Here is a 22,350-nt window from a genome sequence, read left to right as displayed (position 1 = left end):
TCATATGGTATTTTCCCCCTTTGTTATAGCACCTGCAGTTGACCATCCAGGCCCTCCAAGAAGATCTTCGAACTCAGAGGGACCTTAACCACATTCTACGTCAACGTCACGTCAAAAGCCATCAATTCCACATCAATTCCATATATTTCAAGTGACAAACAAAATTCTCTCTGTCACTGTCCCCTCTCCCCCTTCTCACACAGGCAGTACTAGATTGTCTACTTTTAGTGTAAAATGGCATTGTCTAAAGAGCTCTGCATGTATTTTTTATTGGATAATGTGTATCTTTTCACACAGCACACAGCACTTCCACTGTAGCAAGGGATTCTGGGAAATGACATGCAAATGGAAACACAGTGTCATCTTTTGCTTCAAAACCATTTTAACATGGTTCTCTCTCTCTCTCTCTATATATATATATATATATATATATAAATATATATATATATATACATTTTTTTTTACCCACCATAACTTAACTTTACTTTATAACTTAAAAAAAATAAAAAATAAAAATGATATATTTATTTTTATTTATTTATTCTTTTTAGTAATTTTACAAATAAACAGGTGCAGGTAATCCTGGTGCCTTATGCCACAAAACAAGTTAACCCCCTGGCTGCCAGCAATTCATTGCACAGCAATTCCAATGGATAAGCCATGAACAAGGGATTTATGCTGTCTTTAAAGCTCATGTATGGGAACAAATCCAAAGTATCCCAACCTGCTAATAATGCTCATATTATGCTAGAAATTACTCACATCAGTGACTAGCAAAGAAACACACCAACAATCCCATTATTTTATTGAATAAAAGAAAAAATACAAAATTGAGAAACACCCTGCCTTTGATTAAAGCAAACAATTTAACAAAAATGCATTGAATCCTAAATATTTAATTACAGATGTTTGGAAAGGGATCCCATTGGTTCCTGAAAGGACTTGTCAATAATTGAATGGCTTCACTTTGTGTATAAAAACAGCACCATCAGGCATAGCTGGTAGACCTGTTCCAGCCTAGATCTCCATCCCTAAAGCAGAATATAACTAGAAGAGCAATCATGCCTGGCTCAAAGGGTGGTGGATGCAAAGATTCTGACCGTAAGTAATTCTTTATGATAGTGAATAGGGTTACATGGAATTTATTAGTTGGTGCATCTGATATACATGCAAAAGGCTGGACTGACTGGCAAAGAGATGTTCTTAGCTGTACATAGTTATTGCAAAGATATGTATTTTATTGGAACTTAAACAACTGTGGAAAGAGGATAGTTGTAATCTGTGCATAGTTCTTTATGGCGTTGCTGTTCTATTTAGCAGGGAGATGCTTAAAGATCATTTGAAAGTCAACTGTACTCAATGTATCATCATAAAGAGATTTTTTTTTACAGAAATGGAAACTGTGAGTACAAGATAAACTGATTTTTTTTGCAGAAAATCATAGCAGCCAAGATTATTGTGAATAAATTAAAAACGGTTATTTAAAGAAAACCCAAGGGAAATGTATAGAACTATATGTGTCTTGGTGAACAAAAAAAATATTTTTTTTTGCCTGCATCACATATATGAAACATGTAAACCAAGGCCTTACTGTATGTCTACATTTGAAGCAGATTGTTAAAATGTTGAGATGTTAATGCAACTCAGAACTACAGGGTGTTTTGAAGTAAGGAAAAGGAAACATGAGGAGTAGAAATACTGAATTGTGAAATGTAGCTTCTTCTTTTACTCTCCTCAAATCCCTCACTGATTTGCACTCACCCTGACACATGGATGCATGACCTTTTCTATTGTTAACTTAATAAAAATGAACTTGTTGAACCCCATTCATCTACAGTAGGTTTCCAAAGCTATTGTATGATTGGCCATTAGCTATTAGAAATTCAAGTTGTATTTAAGTGGTCCATTAAAACATACAGGATTTGAACTTATCGGTCTCAGTGATATTCATTCTCTCTCATTTCAGCCTGTGCACCTGCTAAATCATGCAAGGACGCATGCCCTGCCCCAAAATGTCCAGGTAGGAAAATCTGCAGGGTCAATCACATCTTAATCCGGTTGTTTACGGGAAGGCCTTTAATTCATTGTGCAGCAATATGCACAGTCACATTGCTTGTGGTATTTTCTCTTTACAGTACTAATCTATACTATAAATCTAAGTTGGATTCCGTTTTCCGTTTGTTTGTATGTCCGAAGCATCGATATCTCACAAACGGCACCACGTAGCACAGCAAAACTTGGACTGGACATTCTGCGGTGGATTTGTAGGTCAAAGCAACTATTTTGAGGTTTCAATGTCACTCACCTCCCAAATTATGGACATTCTAAGTTTCCCTCGGCTAATGTTAGAGCAGGGGGCAGGGGGGCGTGGCTACTAAGGGAGGGGACGTGTCCTTGTCTTGATCGGGGCTGTGTGTGTGTGCGAGGGAGATGTGCCAGAGGGGGATGGGATGTGCCAGCTAGCAGAGGGAGATGTACCAGTGGGGGGAGATATTCCAGCGAGTGGGGGGAGAAGCAGGGGGGGACACATGTGCCAGATGCGGGGGGAGATGTACCAACAGGGGAGGGGGGCAGGAAAATTTGCTGGCAGCGAGGGGAGATGTACCAACAGGGGGGGAGATGTGCTGTCTGTGAGGGGACATGCCACAGCGGTGCGGGGAGATGTTCCGCCAGCGGGGAGGGTGTGGGGGGGGGCAAAGACATGTTCCGGAAGTGGGGGGAGACACAGACGGACAGACACACACACACATATATACACACAGACAGAGATAAATTTCACCTCGCACTACATCCAGCAGCGGGTGGGGAGGGGGGGCTGGGAGATGTATTAAATATTACATTCCCCGGGCAATGCCGGGCACAAAAGTTAGTAAATTATAAAACAATGCATTAATACATGTATTTTATTACTATAAGGGAATCAGCAGTCATTTTAAACTGGAGCATAACATGGAAAGGAAAGAATGACTGTAGAGACCATGATGATGTGTGTTATGGATAAAGTTGATTAAGGAAAACACAGCTCATTTGAACCCGCAATCTCCTTCACATCACTGCCTCCTCCTTGTCTGTAATTGTACAAGAGGGGTTTGCCTTTTTCCAAAATGACTCTTTTCTAGAACTGAAATAGCAATAGATTTCACAATAACTTATATACAATAAGGGTGGGCACCCTCACTGGTGTTTTAGTTTTTGTCCTAAAACCTTTTCATTTTTTTGTTAGAAAGAGATGGGCAAAACTGGGTGTATGAAATCAGAAGTAAGCAGGAAGACAATAGGTAAATCTTCCACAGATCCCAGATAGCTGCACACAGGCTAATAGAATATATTGTACAGATAGAGTAGCTTGTATTGCTACAGGGGGTGGATTGAGGGGAGTGGGATCCTGGTAATTGTACCCAAAATTGGGATAGAACAATCACCTAAAATGCCCTATGGGCAAAACAATAAACTTTTATTAAACATCTATGTAGACGCACATTGTCACGACGCAAAAAGTGTAGTGAGTAACTCACTACACTTTTTGCGTCGTGACAATGTGCGTCTACATAGATGTTTAATAAAAGTTTATTGTTTTGCCCATAGGGCATTTTAGGTGATTGTTCTATCCCAATTTTGGGTACAATTACCAGGATCCCCCTCCCCTCAATCCACCCCCTGTAGCAATACAAGCTACTCTATCTGTACAATATATTCTATTAGCCTGTGTGCAGCTATCTGGGATCTGTGGAAGATTTACCTATTGTCTTCCTGCTTACTTTCGATGTCAGTACTATCCCTTTGCACCGGTTATATTATTTGCTATTTGGTGAGCGGTGTACTACCAGTTATTTTGTATGAAATCAGAGTAAGATCTGTAGAATGATTGGCCTAGATTATTATGATACTGTTTAGATGGAGATATAAGGAAAATATATAGTATTATTGTGAAATAATTTTTTAACCAATCCAGTCTTGATTAAAGAGTGGCAAAACTGGGTGTGTGAAATCAGAAACTACCAGAATTTTACATTTCAAAACAAAATAGAAAACTAAAACCAAATCCCTTCAGATTTTTCTAACCTAGACCTAAAAATGATTTACAACCAAACCCAGAAAACCAGACAAAGAGCCATCTGTACTGTGGGGTTACCAGTGGAGTTGAAAACAAATGGTGTCCCTTGCCATTTTTAAATTACGGTTTCAGTTATATTATTATAGTTTCGTAATCATTATTATAATTGTATACTATTATAAACATATTTTCATTTTGTTGTGCTATATATGTTTTTCCCTGCTTATTTTGAAATCTGTTCATAATTTGGTGAAAATATAAAACCAAAAACAAATAGATTGTAGGCAGAACCAGAAGCAAAACACAAAATGTATTTAAACCAAAACCACATTCAAAACCAATTTTTATTAAGCCTGTTAATGATTGTCATCATACCTTCTAACTATCTTCAAGTCAGTAGTATGATCATAATACAGTCCTGAATTCGATGCCACTTTGCTTTATCAGAGTAAGATCTGTAGAAATATTGGCCTACAGTATTATCATACTGTTAAGACGAAGATACTTGGAATATATGCACAATTGATGTCAACTTCCATGGACTAAGTTCTTAAGATTTGGGGAGTTTAGAATCAGAAGGCAATTTTAAAGGAAAACTACGGATTTACATCGGTGTAACTCAATAGAAGTTTATGAGTCCCCTGATACTAGAAATCAGTGAGACCGACTTCAAATGATACTGACTATGAATAAATCAGACCTGACAGATCTGTGAAAATTTCCAGTACTTCAGAGTTTAATATTTTCTGTGTGCTTCTGTGTCCCTCCTTTTAGTGTAAAATGAATAAAAGTCCCTCAATGTGGGGGATTTTTGTTTTAAATAAACTGTCTTTGTATGATCTGATTTTTTTTACTGTCATTTCCTTCATTAAGAAGTAATCAATGTATCTCAGCCATTCCTTCAAATTATACCTCTATTTCTCATCAGAACCTTGCCATCAAGGTCATGGAGGTAGCAGCGGTGGAGGTCACGGAGGTGGAGGTCATGGAGGTGGAGGTGGAGGTCATGGAGGTCAAAGCGGTGGAGGTGATGGAGGTCAAAGCAGTGGAGGTCATGGAGGTGGAGGTGGAGGTCATGGAGGTCAAAGCGGTGGAGGTGATGGAGGTCAAAGCAGTGGAGGTCACCAAAGTGGAGGACACGGAGGTGGAGGTCACGGGTGTCAAAGCAGTGGAGGTCACGGAGGTGGAGGTGGAGGTGACGGAGGTCATGGGTGTAAAAGCAGTGGAGGTCATGGAGGTGGAGGTGACGGAGGCGGAGGTCACGGGGCTCATGGGTGTAAAAGCGGTGGAGGTGGAGGTGACGGAGGCGGAGGTGGAGGTCACGGAGGTCATGGATGTAAAAGCAGTGGAGGTCATGGAGGTGGAGGTGGAGGTGACGGAGGCGGAGGTGGAGGTCACGGAGGTCATGGGTGTAAAAGCGGTGGAGGTGACGGAGGCGGAGGTGGAGGTTACGGAGGTCATGGGTGTAAAAGCGGTGGAGGTGAAGGAGGCGGGGGCGGAGATGGAGGTCACGGAAGTCATGGGTGTAAAAGCAGTGGAGGTCATGGAGGTGGAGGTGGAGGTGACGGAGGCGGAGGTCACGGAGGTCATGGGTGTAAAAGCGGTGGCGGTGGAGGTGACGGAGGCGGAGGTGGAGGTCACGGAGGTCATGGATGTAAAAGCGGTGGAGGTGAAGGAGGCGGGGGCGGTGGTGGAGGTCACGGAGGTCATGGGAGTAAAAGCAGTGGAAGTCATGGAGGTGGAGGTGGAGGTGACGGAGGCGGAGGTCACGGAGGTGGATGTGGAGTCAAGAAGTAATCCCTCTGAATCCATCTCAAGTGTGTTGACCGAAAGGATTTACTGTAACATTCTGTTAACTCTCTTTACATTACTTCTTAAGAGATCAGCAATTACAAACCCCTTTATAATGTCTGGTTACACATTAAAATAAACTTATTAAACCATTTGCTGTCTGATTTGTGAAGTAGATTTTTTAAATGTATATTTTCACTTACAGTTATTAAAGGAAAGGTATAATAGAGCCAGTAGCTCTGCAGAGAATGCGAAGTTACTACAAGATTACAACAGAGGGCTCCCTGTTATATACAGATCTTATGAGCAGCTAAAGTTTTTCAGTCCAAGTCATTAAATGTTTTCATGTGAGTTGTAGGAATTTAAATACATCCGCCAGACATTAGACATCTAAAAGAGGAGCCCAAATTCATATCAAACTCTAGTAAAATACACACAGATACCCAGCAAGCTCTAATGAGCCTCAAAATTACCACATAAGATATATAATAATTTAAAGAAGCCCAAAGCTACATCCAATATGACAAAAATATTCAGTGAAATACCTATATATCTCTTGAAAAAATGGTAATTTAGTTAAACCCTTTGACCAATGCATTTTAAGCCTGCAAACCACTTCAAGGCATGACCATATATTGCAGGTCCTAACATTTTATTTACCTCTATAGTTAGAGGAAGAATGATTACATTGGATCTGTCCCAACCAGCTGCATGAAAAAAGAACTGCTTACTTGGAAAGTGGGGAGGGGCGAGCTTAAACCCTGGGAGGGAGGAGCCTCTAACCTCCAAAAAAGCTGAGACCAGCTGAATAAAGTTAATAAACACACAGATACCCAGCAAGCTCTAAGAAACCCCAAAAATTACCACATTATATTATATTATATAATCAAACAATATGAATATAGGGTGCAAATCAGTGGATCTGAAAAAAGTTGAATAGAAATATAAAATGAATCGACAAAAGGTCTCCAAGATGGTAACAAAGTCCCAACTTCTTTGAATCCTAAAAAAAAAAAAATGCCACATAGTTAAGTACTAAATGGCAATTTTATATGCAGATAGCAAAATGGCTACTTACAATGTAGCCGATATAATCGGGCAGTGTGAATGTATGTCACCGCACAAACAATCAGCAACGCAAATCAACAGCTCCCTCTGTGCTTGAAATCCTCCGTCTTGGACACAGTCACTCCTGCTGTGTGGTTTCCTGTTGTTCAGCCAGGTTTGATGTTCCCGCGATACAGTTCCGTGATCCGTAGCTCTGATCACGTGACTATGACGTCAGATGCCAATGTCAGGAACAGTCCGCAATAGGACTCAGTAGAATCAACTGTGCTTAGATAGGAGCAGCTGCATCTGAAGATATTTTCCTCGTTTGCTCCAAATAAATGAAAAGGAGATGAACAGTTGGGGCCTCTCTGTATCCACAAGGAGCATGAATCACTGCCTTAGCTCTTCTCAATCAACATTGCTCCCTTTCTCCGTTAACACATGAGAACACTTATCTGCTTCTGGGATCACAAGCCTAGGTTTTGATCACGGATACGCAGAAGCCTGAATGGTGCAGCCATCTGTCCAATAGGAACGCTCCTGCTCTGGTCACGTGGTTCCCTGGCGGCTTACACTGCTTACCTATTGCAGTGCTGTGGAATGGATTCCTGCTGTTTCACACCAGCTGAAGACACTTCCGCTGCTGCCACCGCCACAGGACCGCTGCTGCTGTTCCTAGATGTCGTCCGTCACTGACTGAAAGGTAAGAAAGGTAAGTAATACGATTATTTTCAGCTACCCTGACATTACCCGACGCCGGGTATTACCCGACGCCGGGCTTCTGAGTCTCCCCGTGACTGATCAATACTACATTGTCCTGCATGGACTCTTGATTCATTTGTTTACGGAGGAACATCTTTGCCGGGCGCTCAAGGGAGCAGGTTCCGCTTCCGGTCCACGTGGAGGAGCGACGCAGGAGAACGCTGAGATCTCGTGGTGTGGTGAGAGGATTGCGTTGTTGGTGATGGAGATCTAATCTCATACAAACTCGTTTTAATACTACCTTTGTGAGTGGGCATTTGTATGAGTTCATGTTCCTTAAAATACACATTTTTTATACGTTAATACACTAGGTGTGCGCCTGTTTGTTCTTTTCTTTCTACAGATTTTGGTCAGGGATTGGTGATCCCTTATTCGGGCTGCAGATGCCTTGGTGGAATACATTTTGGAACTGGACTGTACCCCTCTATTGGTCTTTAAAAAGGATAATATATATATTTTTTTATTTTGTATTTTTATGTCTATTTTTATTAAATATATGAGTTACATTATTTAGCTGGTTTAATATATGTATTTTAGGGACTGGAGGTTATATGCAAACATGTTAGCTTGTACTAATCTTGTATTGCCCTGATAGGTATATATTTTAAAGCCTATAGTTAGCTAGTCCTTTATATTTACATAAGCTTCATATTCAGGGTATTAATTAGGCGCTACTTCATATGTTTCTTTTGTTGTATGTATATATATGTAAACAAAGAAGCAAAGAAAAATCCCACGTAAAGCACTCAGGTATACAAAATATATACGTTTCAAAGATAACATATCACAAAAAATTAGTACAGAATTAAACAGTCTCATAACCCTCATGAATGAAAAACTCTGGCTAAATAAAATATAAACTTTGCTGATGAATCCCAAAACATCAGGTACTGCTGCGACACACTTTATTCGAGCAAATACCCAGTATGTACCTGGCAGATACCTGGAATGCGCCGCTCCTCACCTCTGATAAGCCCCGTTGCATTTGCCTTCCCAGCCTGGGTTCATGCCTGGCTGATGGGCGGCTGATCTGTTAAATGATAATGATTAGGATTTAATAGGCTGCAATGCTTCGCGTGTCTACCAGATGGCATAAATTCATGAATTGTAATGCAGTATATATATATATATATACTGTGCAGTATTGCAGCCAGCGGGAATAAAATGCTTCAATCCCTGCCTGGAAAATAACGCAATGCACTCGGGCAGAAAACAGTCACAAACCTCAATACACCCGAGTATACCCGAATTCGTGGGACTAGCCGAGCTCGAATAAAGTGTGTCGCCAGTGTATAGTGAATGATACAGTATACTGCTGCGGCAGCTTTTATTCTTACAAATCACCGGCTTTTACCTGGCATGTTCCTGGAATGCCACGTTGTTCACCTGGAGCATGCCGGGCTCCTTTTGCCTTCCCAGCCAGGCGCATGCCCGGCTGACGCGCGGTTGATGTGTTAATTGATAATGGTTCAGGATTTACTAGGCTGCAATGCTTCGCGTGTCCGCCAGATGGCATAAATTCATGAATTGTAATGCAGTATATGTAATGCCTATAGAGAACCATGCTCTCTCTGCGCAAACATCGGCACATTAAAAATTATTTAAAATACATTTTTATTCATAGTGTAGATGTGCAGGGGGTCTCCGGAGCTGAACCGCGTTGGTTTCAGGTCCGGAGACCCCCTGCTCCCTGAGATACAGGCCCCTTTATAATGGTAAGTGAACTAAAGAAATGTATTTTATTTAACTTGTTAATTTTTTTAAAAGCTTTTTCAACATGTGTATTTTTTTTTTGTGGTATATCATTTCTTGCCACTGTATGTATGTATGTATATATGTCTAGAGATATATATACATACAGGGTAAGAAATTATGTTTTTTCAAAAGCTTGATTTGATGTGTTTTAAATTAATTTGACTATGCAGCTATGCTTAAATGTGTGTTTAAAGTATTTTAAAATTAGATAGATGTCATTGTTGATATTGTACTGTATTGTGTGTTTGAGGGAGGTCAGGGCTAGCCTTGGTTTTAAAGTTTGTATTCCGGTTGGCTCTTTGTATATTTTTTCACATGCTGAATTGTTCTGCTCGAGGCGTGAATTAGTTAATTGTTTCATTGTTCGGGATGGACTGTCAATTGTTTAGGGATGTAAATAATGATTGCTAATTGATTTTTGTTTACTTGATTGGTTAAAATAAACAAATCCCCACATATAGGACTAAGTGGGAAACAGACCTAGGGGAAACCCTAGAGGAGGAGGAATGGAGTGCCATCTACTTGGCCTCCGCCAAAAGCTCCATATGTACCACCCTAAAGGAGAACGCATATAAGGTCCTCATGAGGTGGTACCTCACCCCACTGAATTTATCAAAATACATACAGGGATCCTCCCCACTATGCCCCAAGCAGTGTGGCGGATCAGCAGATTTGTTACACATGCTGTGGTCTTGCCCAAAAATACTCCCGATTTGGGATGAAATCAGAAATTGGATCCAGAGGGTTTTTGACCTCACAATTCCCCCTGACCCGTGGCAGTTCTTGCTAAACAGACCGCTGCCGGGCCTGTCAAAAGCAAATTCCAAGCTAATAGCACATTTTGCACTCGCAACGAGATGCGAGATCGCAGCACTATGGAAACGCCCCGATATACCAAACATCCCAAAGATTCGAAATCGCATTTGGTTCATCTGCCAGATGGATAAGTTAACCAGTTTAGTTAACGACACTGGCGACAATTTTCTAAAAGTCTGGACGCCTTGGCTGGCACAGACAGATATCCCGGGGATTGAGAGTACCACAATTTGGCATTAATATTACCAGATGCGTTCTCCTCTGGGGGAGTCAACATAGACAAACGAACACGCAACTAACGAAGAGGGACTAGACTCCCTATTTGACCTCAAGATCAACCCGAGGACTGGATCTCCGTCCCTTCCCCCCCATTTCCCCCCACAACTTCCCCCCTTCCCACACCCTCTCTCCCCTCCCCCCCCCCCGAGTTCTTTTTTTTTTTTCTATTTTATTATTTTAATTTATTTATTACTATTTACGTATTTTATTATATATATATAAATATACATATTTCCATTGTAATTTAATCTTGGTTATTATTTTTATTATTGCTCTTACTATATGATTTATTCATACAACATGTGGCCGAGTAGGGACCGAAAAGCCAAATGATTACACCATCTACACCAATAGGCCTGAATGATCTACACTGTTATATGTATATCCAATGTACACAAGTTGCCATTTTAAACTCATATTCTGTACTGTACATTTTGTATGCCTTTTCCAATAAAATTCAAGTTATAAAAAAAAAAATAGTTGACTTGTTTGGAAGTGTTTGTATTTTGCTTGCAATGATATTGTTAACATTCATTTGCAGAATGTATATGGTGCATAGATTTTATGCATCATAAATACAATGTAAATGCAATGTATGGATTGGAATGTGAGGTGTTTCTTTGTCATTTGATGATTTAGATTGCAAGATCAGTTAGGATTATTAAAGGAAATTCATTGTAATGTAGTGTGTCTGTATGGAGAAGTGTTATTTGTACGACAGTATGTTTTTGATAACCCTTCTACATTTATTTGTGTGTTGGTTCATCATGTGTGTGTATATACTGTATATATATATATATATATATATATATATATATATATATATATACAGTATATACACACACATGATGAACCAACACACAAATAAATGTAGAAGGGTTATCAAAAACATACTGTCGTACAAATAACACTTCTCCATACAGACACACTACATTACAATGAATTTCCTTTAATAATCCTAACTGATCTTACAATCTATATATATATCTCTCTCTCTCTGTATATATATATATACAAGTATATATATATATATATATATATATATATATATATATATATATATATATATATATATACTGTATATATACTGTAGTTGCATGATGAAGCCACTGTACAAATTCATGGGTGAAGGGTGGGTATCGGGCCAGTGTGGCTTAACCCCTTAATTACCTTTGCGGTTATTATCCGATAATGTGTTTAAGGGGTTAATTGATATCTGAATGTAATTGCAATGTATTGGCTTTGTTTTGGCAATGTATTTTGTGGACAAGACAAGGATGTTGCTGGCGATGGACACTTCGTATTGATGAGGTCAGTAGCACTTTATTTATTTGAATATGCTAGTTAATGTTTTTAATGATTGGCAATTAATCTATTATACATATCTGGATAATAGTTATTTTGCACATTATTGTACTGTAGGTGTTGGGGGGGGGGGGGTATGTATTGAATGTATAGGCCAGGTTTATTTTTTTTATATTCAGGGTTTGTTCCGTGGTTCCGCGTGGGACCTCTGGAGACCACCTGTCTCCTCGGGTATCTCACAGGTACCAGGCTGGTAGTTCCACGGGTGACACATGCGGGGAGGAAGCTGTGTGGTCCCACTTCTGTGGGGGCACCGCCAACCCGTAGTCTGCGGGGATGAAGCTGTGTGGTCCCACTTCTGTGGGGGCACCGCCGACCCGTAGGTGTGGGGATGATGATGTGTGGTCCCACTTCTGTGGGGGCACTGCGGACCCGTAGTGAGCACCCATGAGTTCCCAAGACCCCCGTGGGAACCACCCGAGGCCCCGCAGAAACCTGTGGGTCTGACCCGGGGCTCCCAGACATCCTTGGGCCTAGCGTGGGGACCCAATTGTGGCCCACGGTGACCCAAGGAGACCACCTGGGGGCCATGGTGCTGGCGGGACCCACTAGCAGGCCTCCAGAACCTGTTTGAAAAGGGCTGCTGGTACCCTGTAGGTCTGTCCAGGTGCCCCGCCAGCCCATCGGGGACTCGCGTGGGGCTGCGTTATGAACCCTGTTTGTAAAATAATAAATCATGTATTTATGGGGGGGCACAGGGGGTGGGTAATGTATTTAATAAATAGAATGATGTTTATTGTGGGTCACTGTTGTTTTTATTGTGGGTACTGGGGTTGGGGGGGGTGTTTCCCCAACGGTATGTGGGTAGGCCTCCCTTGTGGGTACTGGGTGAGGGTGGTTAGGCCTCACGGGGGGGGTTAGTGTGGGAGGGTATGTAGGCATCCCGAGTGGTGGGTGAGGGTGGGTTAACCCCTTAATGACTGTAGCGGTTAATAACCGCTATGGTGATTAAGGGGTTAGGGGACATTACTTTGGATGTTTTAATTTTTGTGTCTGTTTTGCAGAAGCGGAGGGGCCATGGCCAGGAGGGGGGGGGGGGTAACGGTATGTGGGTAGGGGGTGAGGGTGGTTAGACCTCACAGTATGAACATCGGGTCCCCCCCCCCCCACATTTACATACACTGCACTCACAGCAATACAGGCAGGGAGATTTAACAGAAACATTAGGGGGAGGGGGCTTTAAACAGATTACACTCAAGGCAGAGAGATTTAACAGAAACATTAGGGGGGAGGGGGCTTTAAACAGATAACACTCAAGGCAGGGAGATACAGGGGATGTACTGTACTGTATGTTGTCTATTGCAATGCTTCAATGTGTGTTCAGTATAATGTTTTTTACAATTAGATAGATGTAATCCTTGGTATTGTAAGGGTTAGCTTTGGTTTTAAATTGTGTTTTCTGGTTGGTACTTATATATTGATTTTTGTTTACTTGATTGGTTAAAATAGTTGACTTGTTTGGAGTTATCTGTATTTTGCTTGCAATGATATGTTCACATTCATTTGCAGTATGTATATGGTGCATACTGTAGATTTTATGCATCATAAATACAATGTAAATGCAATGTATGGATTGGAATGTGAGGTGTTTCTTTGTCATTTGATGATTTAGATTGTAAGATCAGTTAGGATTATTAAAGGAAATTCATTGTAATGTAGTGTGTCTGTATGGAGAAGTGTTATTTGTAGGACAGTATGGTTCATCATGTGTGTGTATATACTGTATATATACAGTATATATATATATATATATATATATATATATATATATATATATATATATATATATATATATATATATATGTATATATATGTATATATATATATATATATATATATATATATATATATATATATATGTATAGGGATTGTTGATATATATATATATATATATATATATTTGTTTATCTTCATGTATTTATTTATTTATTTAGATTTATTTATTTATTGTGCTGCTGCTGTGTGTGAATTTTTTTTGTAGTGGGTAGTGGGTAGTGGGTGTGGGTGTGGTTATTTACATGGGATCCCCCTCCCCACATTTACATACAGTACACTGCACTCAGAAACAAAGGCAGGGAGATTTAACCGACACAATAGGGGGAGGGAGGCTTACACAGATTAGTCAAAGCAGGGAAGTTTAGCAGACACAATAGGGGGAGGGTTTTTTACATAGATTACAGTCAAGGCAGGGAAGTTTAACACACACAATAAGGGGAGGGTTTTTTTACATAGATTAGTCAAGGCAGGGAAGTTTAACACACACAATAGGGGGACGGGGTCTTACAAAGGTTACAGTCAAGGCAGGGAGGTTTAAAACACACATTAAAAATATGTATTTAATGTATTTATTGTTTATTCTGCCTTAACCCTTCATTGCCTTAGCAGCTATCAGCTATGGTAATGAAGCAACATTTCTGTATTTTTAATAATATTGTGCAGGAGCAGGGGGGTCCCCTGAGCATTAATTTCTGGCTCAGGGAACCCCCTGCTCACTGTACAATATTATTAAAAATAGAGAAATGCTGCTTCATTACCATAGCACATAGCCGCAAAGGTAAAGAACGATTCTTTATTGATGTGTGTGTTTTATTCATACTGTAGATGTGCAGAGGGTCTCCGGAGCAGAAACGTTTTTGTTTTAGGTCCGGGGACCCCCTGCTCCCCGAGATACAGACCCCTTTAGGGGGTGCCGGTATCCCTCTGCTTGGTTTACAGGCCGCGGTCACGTGATCGGGACCTTTAAAGGCAGAGGGATACCGGCACCTCATAAAGGGGCCTGTATCTCGGGGAGCAGGGGGTCCCCGGACCTGAAACCAACGCGGTTCAGCTCCGGAGACCCCCTGCACATGTACACTATGAATAAAAATGTATTTTAAATGTATTTATTTATATTCATTTATTTATTTATTTATTTAGATTTATTTATTTATTTTTTGGGCGGCTGCTGGTGTGAGTTTTTTTATTGTGGGTAGTGGGGGTGGGTGAAGGGGGTATTAGCCCCAACGGTGCTTGTTTAGGGCTTGCGGGGGGTAGAGGGAGGCCTTAACCCCTTCATGACCGTAGCGGCATTAACTGCTACGGCCGTGAAGGGGTTAAGTGCACCCGCAACCACCCCGCAAGTCCTAAACTCACACCAAGGGCCAAATACCCCCTTCACCCACCCCCGCTACCCACAATAAAGTGGGCACGGTGGGTTAACCCCTTCATTGCCTTAGCGGATATCAGCTATGGTAATGAAGCAGCATTTCTGTATTTTTAATAATATTGTGCAGGAGCAGGGGGTCTCCTGAGCATTAATTTCTGGCTCAGTGAACCCCCTGCTCACTGTACAATATTATTAAAAATACAGAAATGCTGCTTAGTTACCATAGCACATAGCCGCTAAGGTAAGGAACGAGTGTTTATTTATATATGTGTTTTATTTATACTGTACATGTGCAGAGGGTCTCCGGAGCAGAAACGTTTTTGTTTTAAGTCCGGGAACCCCCTGCTTCCCGAGATACAGGCCCCTTTAGGGGGTGCCGGTATCCCTCTGCTTTGTTTACATTTCGCGGTCACGTGATTGGGACCTTTAAATGCAGAGGGATACCGGCACCTCATAAAGGGGCCTGTATCTCGGGAGCAGGGGGTCCCCGGACCTGAAACCAACGCGGTTCAGCTCCGGAGACCCCCTGCACATCTACACTATGAATAAAAATGTATTTTAAATCATTTTTAATGTGCCGATGTTTGCGCAGAGAGAGCAGCGGTTCTCTCTCTGCTGCAAACACATCTCGCCAGGGGACGGCCTATAGTATCACTGATGTGCATATACAGTACTGTATGTATATGTTAGGGGTTATAGGGGTTGTTGTTATACAGTATATACTGTATATATACAGTATATACTGCATTACAATTCATGAATTTCTTGGCTTCAAAGACAACAGCTCGCAAATGCCCCCATGCGTTATTACACGGCATTGCAGTATTGCAGCCAGTGGGAATAAAATGCTTAAATCACGGGCGCGATATAACGCTATATACCCCGGGAAAAAACGACACAAAACCGCAGATAACCGGGATACTCCGAAATTCGCGGAGCTAGCCAAGTAAGAATAAAGTTGGTCGGTAGTGTATAACCACTATACCACCAGATGGTAAAAGCAGAATAATGCCTCCCACCTGTATGACCGTCCGGTCAAGAAATCAGGACAGACAATCAGAATAACACAACGAAACAAGAGATCCTGCACTAACTAAGGATCTAACACTATGGGTCAGATGCTGGGAAATAAATACAATAAACTACCCATGAAATAAAATGGGAAGGAAAATAACTCTGCAGGGATGTGGTAGTGGGGCAGGTAACACTACAGAAGTGACTTAATGATGAACGCACCCACTCAGGACCCAGTTGACAAAAAGATGCCAGACTAATAATAAAACGGCACTCAAATATGTAACAGAAGATCAAGTAGCAACTGAAACACGCATCACTGTAGGCTTCAAGGATTAAAAGGAGTGAATGTCGATAGTTACAACATATAGAGACAGTATGGAATATCCGTGAGCCGGAAAAACGAGAGTCCCGCATGTAGGGTAAAGCACAAAATCCACCGCTGACAGCAGAGTCAATCCCGGAAGTGCAGGGAAACACGCGTAGAGAGGGATGAGAGGACCAACAGGACAAACCCCGACATACGTTTCACCACCGCTTTGTCAAGGGGCTTATATATATATGTATATCCAGTGGTCGACAAAGCCAGTCGCCCGGTCGCCGGGGGCAACCTGAAATTGCCCACTGGCTATTTGCCCAAGCAGCACACGTGGTGCTGTTTCATTTCTCCTGCACAAGGTTAAAAAAAAACCTCCTCCTGATTGGTGTGATGCGTCTTGGCAAGCTGACAATTTTTTTTTTGCCTTGCTGCCCCTTGCTCCCTCCCTTCCTGTCTTACTCCCTCCCTTCCTGTCTTACTCCATGCACCCCTTGTCACCACATGAAGCCCCTTGTTCCCCCCCCTGCGGCCCCTTGCCACACCATGCGGCCCCCCTGATACCCCATGCGGCCCTCTTTTCACCCCCTGCAGCCCCTTGTTCCCCCCTGCAGCCCCTTGTACCCCCTGCGGCTACTAGACACCCCCTGTGGCCCCCTTGCCCCCCCCCTCCTGCGACCCCCCTTGTTCCACCCCTGCAGGGGCATCCAAAGCCCCCCCCCATCAGGCTGTCTGCAGCAGGGTCCTACGGGTGCATTGGCAGCCCCCCCATCCTACCTTCTCAGAAATTAATCCTGCGAGGGCTGGCTGCAGCAGCCAGCAGTGGTGCTGCAGCCCCCCCCCCCCACGTGTCTTGAGTAAGTCAGTTTTTTGTTTAATATGTATAGGGGGGTTAATATTTATTGGGGTGGGTGTATTTTTTATATGTATTGGGGTGGTGGGGGACTTTTAAAAATCTATTGGGGTGGGTTTTTAAAAAAAAAATGTATTGGGGGGGTGTTTTTTTTAAATCTATTGGGGCGGCGGGGGTCTTTTTTAAATGTACTGGGGTGGCGTTTAAAAAAATGTATTGGGGTGGCGGGGTCTTTTAAAAATGTATTGGAGTGGCGGGGGTCTTTTTAAAATGTATTAGGGCGGTGGGGTCTTTTAAAATGTATTGTTCCCACCCAGTCGGTCACCCACCCCCTCACCCTGTCTCTGCCACCCACACCTTCACCCTGTCACGCACCCTGTCACTCTCACCCTGTCACTCTCACCCTGTCACTCTCACCCTTTCTCCCTCACCCTGTCTTCCCCACCCTGTCTTCCCCACCCTGTCTCCCTCACCCTGTCACTCTCTCCCTCACCCTGTCACACTGTCACCCTCACCCTGTCACACTGTCACCCTCATCCTGTCACACTGTCACCCTCATCCTGTCACCCTCCCCCTGTCACCCTCCCTTTGTCACCCTCCCCCTCTCACACTGTCACCCTCACCCTGTTCCCCTCACCCTGTCCCCATGTCACCCTCACACTGTAACCCTCATCCTGTCACCCTGTCACCCTCACACTGTAACCCTGTCACCCTCATCCTGTCCCCCTGTCACCCTCATACTGTCACACTGTCACCCTCATCCTGTCACCCTGTCATCCTCACCTGTCACCCTCACCCTGTCACCCTCATCCTGCCACACTGTCACCCTCACACTATCACACTGTCACCCGCACACTGTCACCCTCATCCTGTCGCACTGTCACCCTCATCCTGTCAATGTGAACAAATAGTTAAAGAGTGGCGCTTAAATCTAATTATTGTGACTTCAATTAGTGCACGTGTATGATTATAACAGTGTATCAATGTGAAAACATCAGTGAATGTGACCCAAATAAAAATAATAAATGCAGCTTCAACCCTTCGTGCAGATTGTTTTTTCTTCAATCCAAGAGATGTCTGGTGAGCGCAGGTATATAAAAAAAGAGCAAACACAAGCATGTAGTGCAAATATGTCTGTTCAAGTGGTGTGGTTCTTAGAACAAAGTAGCCCAATGAGATTTCTACTTACAGATTTCTCAAAGGAATCATGTGTGTAAAGGTATCTTTGTGAGATATATGGTGAACATCCATTTCTCTCCAGGATCAAAGTGATGGGACCTTAGCAGGATGAAAGAGAGGCACAAAACAAAGTGCAGACTGTTCCAACTTTTATGTAAAATCAATATAAAAATTTGCACTCACATTTGGCAAATCAAAACAAGCAGATTGGGATAAGATCCCCGCCACGAAGTAAGTATGCTCCCGTAGGTGAGCTGATATACTGCGCCCGTGATGCCGTGGATATAAACGGACCCCTCTAAGGCTGGGAAGAACGCTTTCGATCAGCTATCAGCTCTACACACGTCTTCTCACTGCCCTGGGTCCTCACGTCTCGCGTCTCTCGTACTATGGCGTCACCGGGAACGGGAGCAGGGAGGTAGGTGGACTGGAGTCTTCCAGTGAATCCTTTCTGCTGTCTACAATCAGCTGCCACTCTACGCGTTTCATCGTAAAGGTTTCATCAGGAGTGGTTGGCAATAAAGTTACAAACATTCAAATACCCTATCTCAGTTTCTCATTGGCTCTCCTATTAGCCAATGGGGGGAATTCTATTCCGATACAGGGAAAATTATGTCATCCCTATCTACAAATCTATAACAAGTTACACAGAGATTAAAAATATTCAATGCCTCACATGCAGAGAATACCAAAACATAAGATATATAATAATCATATGAATTAAAACACTAAAAATTATGACAATATTTAAGTGATCAAGACCAATGATCTGTGAATGAAGGTCAGGGAGAAAGAAAATATAAGTTAATCATCAGATCAGATAAAGGCACTCAGATCAAAATCCAAATTTAAACCCACAGGATGTATAGTATTTAGTAAATGAATCCATAGTGATTCTCTCTTTATCAGATCTGCGTCTTGATCTCCGCCTCTCCAATGGGGTAGAACTTGTTCCAAACCCATAAATCTTAATCCAGAAGGGTCAGAATTGTGGAACATGAGGAAATCTTTGGACACGCTGTGGGTCAATAGACCATTCCTTATGTTTCCTACATGTTCCAAAATTCTGACTTGTAGGGGTCTGATGGGAAGACCATCAGACCCCTAAGAGACCTACCTCTACTCATCCCCCTTCTGCCTTTCTCTCTCACTTTGAATCCTGGCTCTCTTTCTTTGTCTCCTCAGGCTCCCCTGTTCTTCTCCTTGGGGACTTCAATTGCCACATTGATGACCCCTCTCTCCCTTGGGCTTCCCGCTTTCTTTCTCTAACCTCTTCTTTTGGCCTTCAACAGTGGACTACAGCCAGCACCCACTAAAAACTTCTCTCTCTCTGATTTCTCCATTTCCCCTTTTCCTCTCTCTGACCATCACCTCATCTCATTCTCTCTATCTTGCTTCTCCCCTTCTCCACCTCCATCTGTCCCCCGGTTCTGCAGAAACCTGCGCTCTATTCACTTACCTGACCTTGAGTCCACTTTACACTCCTCCCTCTCCTCTCTCAGCTCTGCTACAGACCCTGACAACCTGGTCAGGAACTACAACTCTGCTGTGTCCTCCTCTCTTGACCTACCTGCTCCGCTTTCTCTCTGCCGCACTCGCCCTTCTAACCCTAGACCCTGGCTAAATTCCCACACGCGCATGCTGCGTTCCTCCGCTCGTTCCTCCGAACGCCTCTGGAGGAAATCTCATACTCTCGCAGACTTCCTTCACTACAAATTTATGCAATCCTGTTTCAACTCTGCCCTCTCGCAAGCTAAACAAGCCTACTTTTCTTCACTAATCAACATGCACAAATCTAACCCACGCCGACTGTTCTCTGTCTTTGATACTCTACTCAAACCACCCTCAGCTGCCTCTCCTTCCTCCATCTCCACTCAGGACTTTGCTGACTATTTTAAGGAAAAGGTGGAATCCATACGGCAGAACATCCCCTCTGATTCTTCCTCCCATCCTACACTTCTTCCTAACTCTCCTCCTGCCTTCCTTGACTCTTTTTCCACTGTCTCAGAGGAGGATGTGTCACTGTTGATCGCCTCTTCTCCCTCTACCACTTGCCCTCTTGACCCCATTCCCTCCCATCTCCTAAAACCTCTTGCTCCTACTATAATCCCTATGCTCACACACATTTTTAACTCCTCCCTCTGCTCTGGAACCTTTCCATCCTCCTTCAAACATGCAACAGTCATACCATTACTCAAAAACAGCAAGCTTGACCCTACCTGTCTTTCTAACTATCGACCTGTCTCCCTCCTGCCTTTTGCCTCTAAACTCCTTGAACGTCTTGTATTCTCTCGCTTGCTCCATTTTCTCAACACCTATTCTCTCCTAGACCCTCTACAATCTGGCTTCCGCACTGCTCACTCCACGGAAACAGCCCTCACTAAAATAACTGACGACCTCCATGCTGCCAAAGACAGAGGTCATTACACTCTGCTCATATTACTCGACCTCTCTGCAGCATTTGACACCGTGGACCACCCTCTTCTCCTACACATTCTCCATACTCTTGGTATTCGGAACAAAGCTCTATCCTGGATCTCATCCTACCTCTCCCATCGTACTTTCAGTGTCTCTTCTGCTAACACCTCCTCCTCCTCTGTCGATCTCTCTGTGGGGGTACCCCAGGGCTCTGTCCTGGGACCTCTTCTCTTTTCTCTGTACACACTCTCTCTAGGTGACCTAATAACATCTTTTGGGTTTTATTATCACCTCTATGCTGATGACACACAAATATACTTTTCAACACCTGACCTTACACCTGCTGTACATACCAAAGTTTCTGAATGTCTCTCTGCTATATCATCCTGGATGGCCCTCCGTCACCTTAAACTCAACATGGCTAAAACAGAGCTCCTCATACTTCCTCCCAAACCTGGCCATACTACCTCCTTCCACATTACTGTTGGAACTACCATCATTCACCCAGTAGCCCAAGCACGCTGCCCATGGGTCACACTCGACTCCTCTCTCACATTCGCCCCTCACATTCAAAACATTTCTAAAACCTGTTGCTTTTTCCTCCGCAATATAACTAAGATACGCCCTTTCCTCTGTTGCTCGACTGCTAAAACTCTGACTCAGGCCCTCATTCTCTCCCATCTTGATTACTGTAACCTCCTGCTGTCCGGCCTACCTGTCTCTCACCTGTCTCTCACCTGTCTCCCCTACAATCTATCCTAAACGCTGCTGCCAGAATCACTCTACTCTTTCCTAGATCTGTCTCAGCATTTCCCCTCATGAAATCCCTCTCCTGGCTTCCGATCAAATCCCACATCTCACACTCCATTCTTCTCCTCACTTTTAAAGCTTTACACTCTTCTGCCCCTCCTTACATCTCTGCCCTAATTTCTCGTTATGCACCATCCAGACTCTTGCGTTTTTCTCAAGGATGTCTTCTTTTTATCCTCTTTGTATCTAAAGCCCTCTCCCGCCTTAAACCTTTTTCACTGACTGCCCCACACCTCTGGAATGCCCTTCCCCTCAGTACCCGACTTGCACCCTCTCTATCCACCTTTAAGACCCACCTTAAAACACACTTGCTTAAAGAAGCATATGAATAGCACTGTGGATATTCTGAACACATGATACATAAGCTTGGCCCCCTGCAGATGCACTTACCAGAACTCCCTCCTACTGTCTCTGTACGTTCTCCCTACCTACCAATTAGACTGTAAGCTCCTCGGGGCAGGGACTCCTCTTCCTTAATGTTACTTTTATGTCTAAAGCACTTATTCCCATGATCTGTTATTTATATTATCTGTTATTTATTTGATTACCCCATGTATTACTACTGTGAAGCGCTATGTACATTAATGGCGCTATATAAATAAAGACATACAATACAATACAATACACACATGATTCATTTGAGAACTCTGTAAGTAGAAATCTCATTGGGCTACTTTGTTCTAAGAACCACACCACTTGAACAGACATATTTGCACTACTGTATATGCTTGTGTTTGCTCTTT

At 42.8% G+C, this 22,350-nt stretch overlaps 1 long non-coding RNA gene across 1 annotated transcript; it reads left to right on the top strand.

Moving 5' to 3' along the window:
- Nucleotides 1-966: 966 nt before the first annotated feature.
- On the top strand, nucleotides 967-5,070 carry LOC142491983 (uncharacterized). Its single transcript, XR_012800632.1, has 3 exons — nucleotides 967-1,101; nucleotides 1,967-2,020; nucleotides 4,983-5,070. It is a non-coding gene; the product is annotated as an uncharacterized LOC142491983 (long non-coding RNA).
- The last annotated feature ends 17,280 nt before the right edge of the window (nucleotides 5,071-22,350 follow it).

Source organism: Ascaphus truei, chromosome 4 (genome assembly GCF_040206685.1).
Source record: "Ascaphus truei isolate aAscTru1 chromosome 4, aAscTru1.hap1, whole genome shotgun sequence".
NCBI classification, from domain to species: Eukaryota; Metazoa; Chordata; class Amphibia; order Anura; family Ascaphidae; genus Ascaphus; species Ascaphus truei.
The sequence above is the reverse complement of the archived record's forward strand: the minus strand, read 5'-3'. Positions and strand labels throughout refer to the sequence as shown.